Source organism: Taudactylus pleione, unplaced genomic scaffold, assembly GCF_031769625.1.
Source record: "Taudactylus pleione unplaced genomic scaffold, aTauple2 ptg000244l, whole genome shotgun sequence".
Classification (NCBI taxonomy): domain Eukaryota; kingdom Metazoa; phylum Chordata; class Amphibia; order Anura; family Myobatrachidae; genus Taudactylus; species Taudactylus pleione.
In genome coordinates this window covers 5,567,204-5,581,221 of record NW_028284646.1, presented here as the reverse complement: position 1 = coordinate 5,581,221, position 14,018 = coordinate 5,567,204, and the positions used below count along the sequence as shown (strand labels likewise).

Below are 14,018 nucleotides of genomic sequence, written 5' to 3'. Positions count from 1 at the left end.
CTTGTTACATTTTTATGTTTTTTTTCAACAACTGTACCTGCATAGGGCGGCGGTGGTGCATATGAACCACTGGCAATACCTTCTGCAACACTACCTTGCTGCACGTGTGAACGCTATCTCACGGCGCACATGCACCGCAGTTTAGCGGTGCATGTGTACTCTGGTGATGTGCTCACGATGCTAGTTTGCATCACGTGCACACCTTTAAGCCATGCATCTCCCTCACGCTGCCACAATTTTAAACACTCGTTATATTTTACATTTTTCATTCGAGAGCGCACCACACAGATGCTATCTCGGACATTGTTCAGTACCTCCTTATCAAAGTTGCCAATTCTGGGAAACGGTCTAACACTCTTCATCGTCATTTTAAACCATACATCACAGTACCTAATTGCATAAGCACTGTACTTAGTATGCATAATATGGCGTGCCGACCCATGCGGCGCTTCCAACAGCAGCACATCATCTAACATCTCTATCATTTTCTTGGCCCCCATCTGGGAGAACCCTCAGCTTTTCAATAGAGATTTAGACTGGTGAAAGACAGTCAAGATACTTTCACTTACCTGCGGACGATATTAACAGGATGCGCCCACACACCTATGGACGAATAACCAGGCTGCTTCCACGTACCTAATCTCTTTTTGAATACCTTTCAACTGCTAGCATGTAAATATTCCAATAATACTTACCCTCTACCCAGTTAACAATCACAATTTAGCCAAAACTGTGCAGTTCAATTACAATGCTCAAATAACCCTAACTGCTCACTGAATACTGTAATCACACTGGGAGGTGAACCTACAACAAAGACAACAGATACACCTGCTTATGTGTTAGAACAGTATCTACTACTGAGCTACTAGGCCATCCCTTGCACCTAGTACTTAAGGGTCCTACTATACCCTTTACCTTTTAGGAACCGTGTTGCACCCTAAACCAACAAATGCTCACTGTTACACACTTTTTACCTGCACAGAAAAAGAATACATGTTCACCCAGCTATTGGCAACACTGACAATGCAATCTCAATGGCTTTGTTTAAAACATGTGGCAGCAATACAGGAAATACGTATATGCTATTGTGCGATTAGTCGCATACACAATAATGCGACTACTACACAACACGTATTATGACTTTCACGCTGTAGTGCAACTTGGTCACTTACACAATAATGCGACTTCCCCTTTTTAACACACAAAAAACTATCAATGAAGGAAAACAAACTTTTTCCTCCCCAATCCCTGGATTCTCAATCAGCGTTCCTAAAGCCACAATAACAGGTAGCGGACTCTCAGCAACAAAGTGATAGCAGATTTCAAAGGCACAATGGGTTCTCCTGCCAGGCGCCTCCCCTTTTGCTGAGAGATCGCTACTGAGTGTTACCTAGTGACCGGTAGTGTGATAAACACTGCGAGCCCCCAACTATCGATTCCTACCTATCTATACCTTCTAACAATCGATTCCTGCCTATACCCTCTAAAATTGTCGCTATTCAGCGTAATGAGTCGCACAAGAAATAAATGCTATCAGACTTTGAATGTGGTTCAAAAGCACAAAATGATATCATTCAATATAAAAACAAATGGTTACACGCTGTGATCTAAATACAATTAGCGCAAATAAATCATACAGACCCAAGGTACAGTTGTTATATATGCACGCGCTCTGGGCCCAGATACCGGCATCAGCATTAGAAACCTCCATCAACAGCACTGCAAGAAGACTCTCGATTGGGGTCAGAGAGCGCACATATATACTCTTTCAGGGATAGGCAATACAATAGGCAAGTTTGGCATAATTTCATTGGTTCTACTTAAAGGTGTTTCTGTTACAGGATAGTTCATTGGACAATTTCAAATAGACAGAAACAGCCTCCAACCGCTCTTTGTATCCTTTTTCCCGCTGCATGCTAATCTAAGCTGCTAACATTACAAAATACATTTTAATGTTTTAACTCTCTATAGTCCATAGTTTGCAGAGGCATGTTCTGATCTTCTCACCGATGATACCGGAAATCTGTTGAGACACAGTGGATCAGTACAACACCAAACACGGTCTGTTTACCATGTACTATACCTTAGATATCAAATAATCTTTATTTCACAATATTAATAATTACTGAATAAACCTTGAATATTACACTTTAATACTAGAGAACCCCTTTATGTAAGTGTGCAGTGTGTAAGTATTGGGGAATAGGGAAAAGATGCTAGTTAGCGTTGTGCGACTATATGTTTTGTGGAGTACATTATGAAATGTGTTATGCAGGGATAATCATTTTATATGTTTTAGTGACTGTCTGTATTTACATGGTGAGGACTTTTAACTTCTTTCTATTGCGTGGGAATCGCACAACGCTAAATAATAGCATCGCCGTATGTACTTATAATGGCGAGTTTCTCTAAAATGGCATTGGGCGGCCAGTCGCAAAATGGCGTCTCATTGCCATTCGCAAAATGGCGTTGTGCAGATCTAATTTTAAACCGATCCTATCTCAGCCAATTATCCGGAGTCGACTGTGACTCCTTGGGCTGTAGCCCTCTGTGTGTCCATAACACACAAGTACTATGACTCTGCAGTGAGTCATGATTAGTAAATACATAATACTAGTAAGCAGTTTTTGTATAACTCGAGTGTTTTCATCAATATGGATCACAACAACCAATCAAGACGAGAGCAGAAGCAGCAAGCAAATGTTAGCACTACAGCTGCTGCAACCAGTCATGATGATAATACTAGTCCTTCACTATCATCTAAAGCTGATGCTCAATGGTGTAGAGGCTTTAAAAAATTAGGGTATATGAAATTTAAAAAATCTAAATTTTACAGGGATAAAGACAAATACACCTCTGAAGGTTAGTGCAGAAAAACAGAAAATTGGCAACATACCATTCACAACATGCAGTGGCATGGAAAAGCCTTTATTTCTGAGTGGTGTTTCTGCATCTGTAAGTGAAGCATCTTCTGCCTTTCATGACAATGAAGATCTTTTCACTCAGACTTTAGAAGAAGTGTAAAAAAAACTGAAAACCACTAAGGCAGTAGATCAATCTGTGCATTCAGAAAAACAAATGTCACAAATCCATGAGGAGAGTCTAAGTGCGTCCATGAGTGCTATGTGTGAGACTGACCCTTCAGAGAAGCCGCCTTCCACAGTTTCTGCTCCCTCTGTATTTGTGTGGATGAGCAGCATAAGTATTGCTGATGACATAGAAATTGAGGTTGCCAACATGGAATTGCTTGAGGATGAGGGGGATATTTGTGTACAGGTAGCAGACGCTGGTACTAATGAGGATATTGAGGATGAGGATGTTGTTTGTGTAAGGCACCAGTAGAAGCAGCTACTGCAAAGGATAAGAAGAAGGCCATTGCTAGGCATAGGACCAACAAACCCACCTCTTACGTGCAGAATTATTTATACCCAATCCTGACATTTGTCAAGTCATCTGTAGCTGTTGTGGAACCACAGTAAGTAAAGGAAGGGATGTTAAGCATTTAGGAACCTCCATGCCATTATGTAATCTGCAGCGAGCTCGTGACAAGTATGTGATAACATCAAAATCTACATATATCCTATTTGTCTCACCTGCACCTAAGTTGAAGCCAAGGGTCCTGGACTGGACCAACAGAATCTTAAATCCGTGACATTCTGTATGTCTGGTACCTTTTCCTCATGAGACAAAAGATCACTATTTGTATTTTTTCAACTCAGTGTTGCCTTTAGGTACAGCTTTATCATTGGTGACTGTAACCCTCTTGGAGGTCTGCACACCTTTAGATATAAGGGAAGCTGAAGGTCACTACAGGGCTTTTCATTTCCTGCAGCATATTATTTTGGGGAGTTTTTCAGCTTTGACTCTTTCATAGTAAATTGATCAATTGTATCAACATAGTCTGATCAAATTTCAGAGTGTAGTTCAAATTCTTTTTCTTTTCTGTTTTTCACACTTCTTTTCTGCTTTTTCCACCTTAAGATATAACAGGAAGCTGAAGGTCACTACAAGGCATTTAAATTCCTGCAGCATATTATTTTGGGGAGTTTTTCAGCTTTTTCAAGTTGCGAGTTTGGCAGAAACATACACAGATCAGTGTGATTTGTATATGTTTCTGCATGGTAACCTTCTCTAAAGTGTTAATTTAAGAAAAAAAATTACATAGGGTACTCCTAAAAAAAGACTAATCAGCCCCAAGCTGCCAGTCCTGGGTCTAAAAATACAGGGAAAAAACGTGTAGGGTTCCCCCGTATTTTAGAAACCAGCACCTGGCTGCTGACCAGTCCTTAAATATAGGGGGAAAAATGCATAGCGGTCCCCCTATATTTAAATCCAGCACCGGAACAAAACCGACAAATGCCACAGCTAGAAGACCCTATCACCAGGTCTCTGGGGAGGTGGGCACCCCCCCAATAAAGGGGTCCACCCTCTACTGAGCACCCCAGGCTTATTCTGAAGCCCGGGGCTCTTCCATGGACCCCTGTGCTGTGGGTACAGGGGTAATAGTATTGTAAATAGTAAAAAACTATTGTTTTTTACCATGGAACTAAAGCTGCCAGCATGCCTGCCCTTTGGAACTTGTGGAAATACAAGTTCCAGCAGGCGACCATCACCCATACAAGGCTGGGTACACACTAGGATGATTCTGTATTATTTGCCATATTGGAAAGACAAATTGTCTGCATCATTTAGTGTGTACCCACAATTGTACACTTCTGCAGGTCACATATGAGTTCTTCTGGTTGGCCATGCTGCAAGGCCAATCAGATGATATCATATGTGGGGCTGTGCAGTTTAATGAAGGATGGAACAAGGTATTGTTCCGTTGTTCATTAAATTGTGTTGTGTGTATGAGCAATAGGGATATCACCAGTGGTGTCTCTCCCCTGGGTGGCACCCAGTGTGGGCAGGAGAGTAGTGCATGTGGCAAAGCACTACTCTCCTGCCCACACTGGGTGCCACCCAGGGGAGAGACAGTAAGAAGGGGGCATGGCCTCGTGGGTAGCAGCGTGACCTTGCAGATAGGGGGCATGACCATGCAGCCTGAACTCCTGTTTTAGTCACTCTCGGGGTGCCGGAGATGTGAGCCAGTCTATTTGCATTGGCCGCTCCCTCATAGTGTCAAGAACCAAATGCTGCACATAATGTTACAGTGCAGCTCCCCACGGCAGGTGACACTTGGGTGCGGCTCGCTCCCCCTTGTTATGCCAATGCATATCACCCTGACCATCTGCACAATCATCCATTGTTCTGATGTCTGCCTGGCCTAAGGACCATTCCAAACCAGGCAATAGATATCCTTATGCTCACATGTGCCGGGTTGCACCTGTGGGCAGCACATTATGGGGGGAAGGGGATTGGTGACTCTAGGTTTCACACATGGTTTCAATAGTAGGAGGGTTCAACTGTATTCAAGTTTGTGGGCGTATCCTCATGTCGCAATGCCCTGATGCATTTCTGTGCCTCTAATGGGCTAGTTTCATTAGAGGATTGCTTAAAATGTAAAAACAGAGCACTATTTGTCTAGTGACTATTTAGTTCAAATATAAATACTAAATGAAAAATAAATATAAGAAGAAATAATATACATAACTAATGCAATTCCATAAATGTTAAATCCAAATTAGGACTTTTTCTCCTAAAAGGTTAATGTTTGTAGCCTTTTGTTGAAGTATGTGCGGTTCAGGTGTGCTTTTTGGTAGGATTCCAAATGTAAGCCTGGTGGAGATGGGCATTCGCTGGGCTAACTACTAACTGTCCCTAATTCTACCTTAGGATGCTCCGATTTCTTCTCCCGGCTGGTCTCCTCCGCACTTGGGCGTACACTTCCGGTACGGTGTTTCCGAACTTCCGGTTCCCACTTGACGCTGACCAACTCATTTTGTGCTGTCGCACTTTTTCAAGGTCATCAGAGGATTGGTTCATATGACTTTTATACACATCATGATGCCTCCTTATATTACATGATATGGAACCTTAGACACATAAATCTATGGAGGAGAGACTTCTCTATTGCAAGCCTCCATTTCAGTGGCCCTTAACATTTATGCATTCACAGCAGGAGATTGTTAATATATAGGTAAGACTTATCAAGAAACATGCTCACAATTATGTACACAAACTTTTCAATTAAAAGTAAAAATAATAAAAATAAATATATAAAAAATACTATGTATACATGTAAATAATATTGATAATAAAAATATATACATAACTGAATAGACTTAAAAAATCCCTCTCATGTCTTATTATAAATGTTCTAGAAAAAACCATATAGATCACTTAAAAAAAACACATTCATTGTTTCATTACTAAATGAATTATTCTCTATTATTACAAAAACACAGATAAAAATATCTTACACAATGAATGTAACTTGTTAATTTCTATGTTATTTATTTTATAGTAATTTTTGTAAACTGTATGATAAATACAGTATACAAAAATTACTATTCATTAAATGTATTATACATAAACAAATATAGAAGTCCATAGAAGTAATAATCTCTATTATTAATATTATTATTAAGAGTCTGTAGTTAGAGTATATATTTTATATTATTTAAATCTACACATATAGAACAATATAGTCATCAGATATACAATATTTAATGCCATACTTTTGTTTAATTAAGGAGATACTAATGATTGTAATTGAAAGGTCAAGTAAGCCTCACTCTAACACAATAGGTGTTATGATTTGGGTATGTCTTAGAGGGACAGAGTCCAGCAACAGCCTTGAGGGCTGGAACTCTTGGCTAGCTGTGGCTGTGGAGCAGCCTTGAAGGCTGGTAGACTATGACTAGTTGTGGCCCAAGGGCAATGAGATAAGATGTGGCCTTTGAGCCGTGCAGCAGCCTTGTGGGCTGGTAAACCTTGGAAGGCAGTGGCCTGTGGGCTGTAGAACAAGCTGTGGCCTCTGGGCCATGTAGCAACCTTGGCAAGTTGTGGCCAGTGGGCCATAGAACAAGATGCAGCCTTTGGGCCGTGCAGCAGCCTTGGCAGTGGTGGTCTGGGGAGAGACCTGTGTCGTCGGGTTGACACAGGCGGTGGTACACAGGATTGCGTACTTAGGATGCTGGATTGCAGCCTGTGCCACCGTGTTGACACAAGCGATGGTACACTGGATTGTGTACTTTGGATGCTGGATTGTGGCCTGTGCTGCCGGGTTGACACAAGTAGCTGAACACCGGAGCGCAGCCAGTGCCGCAGGGTTGACAAAAGCAGCTGGACGCTGGAGTGAGGCCTGTGTCTCCAGGTTGACACAAGCAGCTGGACACAGAACTGTGCACTCTGGACACTGAGTGCTGTCTGTGCCGCCTGGATGACACAAACGGCAGGTAGTAGATATGTGGACCATGCCACCTGGCTGACACAAACAGCAGGTAGTACAAAACTGACAGAAGAACTGGGTACTTGACTAGGAACAGGAGAAAAATCCAGAACCGGAAACACATGAAACGCTATCACCGGCATCGGAGCAGCGTTCGCACCAGAAGGAAATAGCAGCAGGAACCAATCCAAAACAGAGCAGGGATGATGCCAGTTGATAGGAGGAGTTCAGTGAACGGTTCCCCGGCATTCGCATTAGTGGCTTGTGACAATAGGTTGAAGCTATCACCACCCCTCTTGGTTCCATTTATTTGTACTGCCATTGTTATACTGTAGTAATATTCTTTAAAATCCCTTTTTGACATTAAAAGATATGCTTTGACAGATTATGTGTTTTTATTAATTTAAAAATATTTTGTTGATGTTCTAGAAACCAGACACTAATGGATTTGGTGGTGCAGCCCACATACTGCCTACCACAACCACATTGAATATGGTATATTACATAAATGGAGTTAGTTTATGAAGCCTTCAAAAAGGCAATGATTTTTGCTAACATGTGAGATAACTTTATTGTCTTTTAGTACATGCTCACATACTATCTAATTACTGTAGTTATCCCACATTTAAAGAAACCCTACATTTTTGGGGGCAACCAAGCAATGGGATTCTATATCTGTTTATTTTCTCTTTGAAATTATTTTTATAATAGCCTGATTTTAAGATTTTGGGACTTCCTGATGGTTACGTAAACTTTATTTATTAATATTGGACTCAAAATATCATCCATTTTGAGAAGGAAATAATTTTTCTTAAAAATGCTTTAGATTCCTCTTACAAGTAAGTTGTATTGATTAATGAAATACATGTTTCTGTGAAAAGAATTGTTTTGCATATTAGACTTCTCTAATTTACCATCCTGTCTGTTATAAGGGATTTTCTAGCTTTCTATCACTTGGTCCACTATCCATACTGTGTATCCTGCTCTCCAAAGACTTTATGCATACCAAATTCTTCTTCAAACAATACATGGGTAGAACAGTTCCTCTTAAGCCTTAACCATTAGAGAGAGCATCCTTCTAGGATCTTAAATGACTTCTAGAGTACTCTAAATATTTTCTGGAATCCACATTCTTAACACAAATTTGAGTATAAAAGGTACAATTTGTCAACTACAGTGCAATATCCAGGTAGGCTATATAATCTGAATTATATATGTGAAAGTGAATTTTAACCCAATAGTATAGTGACTAAGGGCTCTATTCATCATGAACAAATTCCATTTGGTAAAAGTTTAGTTTTAAATTCACTGGTTTTCTGTACAAAAAAATTATTGGAATTTATCATTCTCAAGTTATTAAATTATCACTTCCGAAAAGTGGCTCCTTTTGCAGAGACAACTTTTGAAAAGTGATAAATTTCCCCTCTGCAGCAGCATGCTTTCCACTTACCTCCTGTGTATTCTTAATTCTGCGCATGTGCAGCACCCGAACAAGGAAGCTGCTTGCAGCCCGCCATCACAAGAAACTTTCCGCTGGAGGAATCTTCATGCTGAGTATGCACATCAGCCGAAAATGAAAATTAGCATGATGCTTGAGCTGCAGGCTGAAGGGATTGGTTGGACCAGTGTTCCGGAGTTTAAACTAGCCCAGACCCCAGTAATAGTCTCTCCCTGGCCATAACAGCTGATAGGTGACATCACCTGATCCCGCCATCCCATGGGATGGCGGGGGAAGCCAGCAACATGCCTTCAAGTGATCAATACAGGGCCCATAAGGCAGCTGCGAAAGCTTAAGAGTGTCGGTTACACAAGGTTTCCATTGTTACTGACAAAAAGGTGTGGAAGCAGGGGGCACAGCACTACAGGACACAGCAGTGAGGGATCTGAACAGATCCTGCCACTGCACATGCTGCTACACAAGCTGCTGGCATCTTGATAACACATTCAGGGAACTAAATGCCATATCAAGGTGGTGAAAAGCTTCATTATCAAATTCCAAAAAATATGCAATTTCAGAATTTGATGAATTACACAGTTCTTACATCCCCATGCTTTAGTATGGGGAGTTTGGAAATTATCGGAGCAGGTCTGTAATAAGGAGATATGAGTGATATCTCTTTCATTACAGGCTTGCTGAATTAGGCTGGCACTTAAAAATGAGGAAAAGGGATGTAAAAATTGTAAACAGGGCACAAAAAGTGATGATGAATATGGAACTAAGTTACTCAAGAAAACTTAAAGAATCAAAAAACCCCACTCCCAAATAGCAATTAAATAATTAATAAATCTGCAGTAGAAGAGGTACATTCATCCCAAATGCACCTCCCCACATGTGTTGCTTCTTGTGTATACTTGTGTAAAGATTGGCAAAAAATAGGGTTATTCGGTTCCCCTTTGCAATCTCACATGTTTGTAAATAATATTGTATACAGAATCAAATAGTAAAAATTATCCTGCTGCAAAAATAAATTGAATAGAAGAAAGAATAAATTCACATGACATTTCAGCCAGGGATCCATCTTTAATAAAACATTTTTTAGTAGCCTGAATACCTTATTCATGCGGCATATTGGAATACAAATGTTCTAGATCACAAGAAACCAAATAGAATGAATCCTTCCAGGTAACCATTTCTGGTTTTCCTGACAAGGTATTTAAGATAGGCATCGAAATACCGGCGCCTATATTAATCCCGACACCGGACCGAACGAGGTAAATCCTGGCACCCTTGGCATTAGCCACAGGGATGGGAGGGTTAGCTTTAGGGACCATAGTGGGGTTAGGGTTAGGTTTTGGGGGGGAGGTTAGGGTTAGGCACCCCCTGAGGGGACATTAGGGTTAGGTTTAGGGTGTGGTAATGGGGGGTTAGGGTTAGGCATCCCCGGGGAGGTTAGAAATAGGCACTAGGGGGGAGGTTAAGGTTAGGCAGATGAGAAGTGGAAGTAGCTGCTTGCCTTTGGTAAACAACCCGATGTTCTTTATACCTGTGGTAGTCTGACCGCCAAACGTTGGTACATGCTTTGTATTTCTTTGTTGTATGATTGCTTGTAATAAAATGTTTTGATACATGATGGTGTATCTTATTTACATATATGGTAGAGCCTCCAGGAAGACCAATAATTGCTGGAATTGAATCACTCACTTCACACATTTCTGAGTATGTCGATATCTTCCTAAAGAAGTATGTACAAAACTTAGAGTCGTACTTAAAAGACACGACACATGTTTTACAAGCAGTGGAAAACCTAGCATGGAAAGAAAGCTACTCCTGGGTTACCATAGATGTTCAATCATTGTACACTTGTATTGAACACCACAAAGGAATTAACGCTTGTAGATACTTTCTTAATCAAGACCCTTCAATGAACCCAACACATAGAGAATTTTTATGTGATTTAATGGCTTTTATCTTGGAACATAATTATTTTAGATTTTTGGACCAATTTTACAGACAAATATGTGGAACAGCAATGGGGACGACGTTTGCACCCAACTTTGCGAATTTATTCATGGGATGTTGGGAAGAGGAGTATGTATATAATAACAATCCTTTTAAAAATAATATCATTTTTTATAAGAGATATATTGTTGATATTTTAATGATTTGGGAAGGTTCAGAAGAGAATTTTAAATAGTTTTTATCACATATATCCGACAACAATATGAATTTGAAATTTACTTCCAATTTTAATAGAACTTCCATAGAATTTCTGGACTTGGTATTGACAGGGGATAATGAGATGATCTGCACAAGTAACTACATTAAAAAAGTTGATACAAACAGTTACTTACATTATAAAAGTAATCATCTGAAGAGTTGGAAGGACAATATTCCGTATTCACAATTCCACAGGATCAAACGTAATTGTAGTAATCCAACTATGTGTGATCAACAGATCCAAATCTACTAAGAAAGATTTCAAAATAAAGAATACCCGGAAGAAATAATTGGGAGAGCAATTAAAAAAACTACAAATCTGGTGAGGTCCGAATTACTAATATATAAACAGAAGGTGAAAGAAGAAAATAAAATAATCCCCTTCATCACCACCTATAGTGGACAGGAAAAAAAGATAAGGGCGACACTTTCAAAACATTGGAACATCTTGCTGTTGGACCCTATTTTAAAGGATGTGATTCCACCAAAGCCACCCACTGTGTTCAGGAAAGCCAAAAGCCTTAAAGACTCGTTAGCACCAAGTCTCCTGAGAAGTGACACAACAGAACCCATTAGAACATTACCAAAATGTGTTGGATGTTACAAATGTGGTCGATGTAATATCTGTAAATATTTGAATCCACAAAGGAAGATCTTTAAGAATCATGATAATTCGAAGGAATATAAAATAAAGGAATTCATGAACTGTAATTCTACATCAGTGATCTACCTGTTAGAGTGTTCATGTGGTACTAAATATGTGGGAAAAACAAAGAGGCCCCTCAAGTTAAGGATGCAGGAACATGTGAGGAATATCAAGAATAAAGTAGAAAATCACATGGTCTCAAGACATTTTAATACACACCATGGATCCAACCCAGAAGAATTGTCCTTTAAAGCAATAGAACATGTAACCATGGGAGAGAGAGGGGGAGATCTGGGCAAGAAACTTGCTCAACGTGAAATGTTCTGGATCTTCGAATTAAACACTTTATTTCCCATGGGGTTTAATGATAACTATGAAATAGCTCCTTTTATATGACTTAAGACACAATGATAGCGGTATAATATACGTTATCATGTACCAAGGCGATTAAAGACAACTTTATAGATAAAGAAAAGGAAGCAAAAGTTTGGACTACAGTATTATTATTAAAACATGTTCTTATTTATGATATGGAGGGTGATGAAGCTGAAATGCGATTGATTACAGGTCCTCGTGGAGCAAAGTCCATAAATCTATGCATAAGTGAACACATACCTACAACCATACCAACATGTCAATGCCCAATCTCGTCTGATCTTGGAAGCGAAGCATGATTGGGCCTGGTCAGTACTTGGATGGGGGACCTCCTAGGAAGACCAGGTGTTGTAGTAAAATTGTGAATGGGAATAAAATGGCATATAGAATATGATATGGCTCCGAGTCTTGTTTTACAATTTTGCACCTGCATCAGTCACCTTTCCATCTAACATGTAATTTTTATGAATATAAACCTATTATTTAGTTGGTATCCATAGACTATTGTCTTTTTGTATAGTTCACTTTCTGCATTGACAATCAGGGAATGGAGTCTCTGATTAAATAGCTCATCATATTTGTGTCTGCCTTAATTTTCTCCTCTTTTTCAGGATACGTGTTAATGGTCAATAAAGACGTTTAGCATCCCAGAATAAGAATGCTAATTCCTCCCAGTTCTTTATTGAATGGCACTGGTCATAGCATCTAGGAACTACAAAGATGGCTGCCACAGGTTATGAAAGAACTACCAAGATGGCCGCCGTCCCTATCCGAAGTATTATAACGATCCATAAATATTGGAAGAACAGTGATGGAATACAAACAGTCAAGGAAAAACATTGAACATCTTATGTTAAGAATGGCAAACCTCTGTTTTCCGATTGACCCCGATTAGTGTTTGACATAGCACTCAAAACCATAAAGACGACTGCTACAAGTGGTAAAAGAACTACAAAAATGGCCGCCGGCTTCATGTAAAAGAACTACAAAAATGGCCGCCGCTTTAATGTAAAAAAACTACAAAAATGGCTGCCTTCATCTAAAATGACCTCATGGTCTACTAATACAATTACAAGCGAGCGACACATCCTCCGGTGGGGACCTGGAGATGGAAAAATAACATCTTAATAGCTATTTAGTGGTGATGTAATATGGGGACTGGTAGTCACTTAACCAATACTACATGGAACAGGAAGTGACGCGGTGCGCTCATCCTGTGTTCTCCCTGCGTTCCACCTAGACTGGCATTATGTTAAACCAATACCAGCCCGCGGACCACATGACCGGAAATGACGGGGTGCGCCTCACATGCGTTCCACTTGGACAGAACTATAATCATGAAGCAGAAAAACATTGACTCACATAATTTATTTGCTTTCTATGTTTTATATTGTTTATAATGAGTGCCATAATACAAATTTTATTGTTAAAATCTGGACATTATATGGCTTTTTGACCTGAAATAGGTAACAGGAAATGATGTCACGAAATGAGGACATGTGCTTCCTGTACTTAAGGTATATAAACCCTGCTCTGTCTCTATGCATACACTTCCCCTTGATGAAGTCCAGAGGACGAAACGCGTTGGGACCCTGACCTTGCACTTTATGAACTCTTCCCAAAATACTGCTGGAAAAGATAAGCTATAAATCCGATTTATTTTAGAAAATATATATTTATTTTTCACTAAAAATCGCTATTTATTATCTTTTAGTGCTAGCTTTTTTTCTGTGTATTTATGTCATTGTGTGTTGTCTATGAATTGTTTTATTTAATTAAAAAAATTTTATGCACATTATTTATGCAGTTTTAAATATATTTATTCATATATATTACACGGTTGTATTTATTGCACAAAGTCACTTGTATGTCACGGTCCTGGATAAGGACAAGGATATAAACACAAAAAATTGTTTTTGCACAGGTTGCGAGATTTGCACAGGTTTAATTGGTTCACTGTATATGCACTAGGAGGCGCTTGTGGTCAGCTATATTGTCATATTGTT

The 14,018-nt window shown here is 39.6% G+C and overlaps 1 pseudogene; it reads left to right on the top strand.

The window, feature by feature from the left end:
• The first annotated feature begins 12,250 nt into the window (after positions 1-12,250).
• LOC148516653 (5S ribosomal RNA) lies at positions 12,251-12,369 on the top strand (annotated as a pseudogene).
• The last annotated feature ends 1,649 nt before the right edge of the window (positions 12,370-14,018 follow it).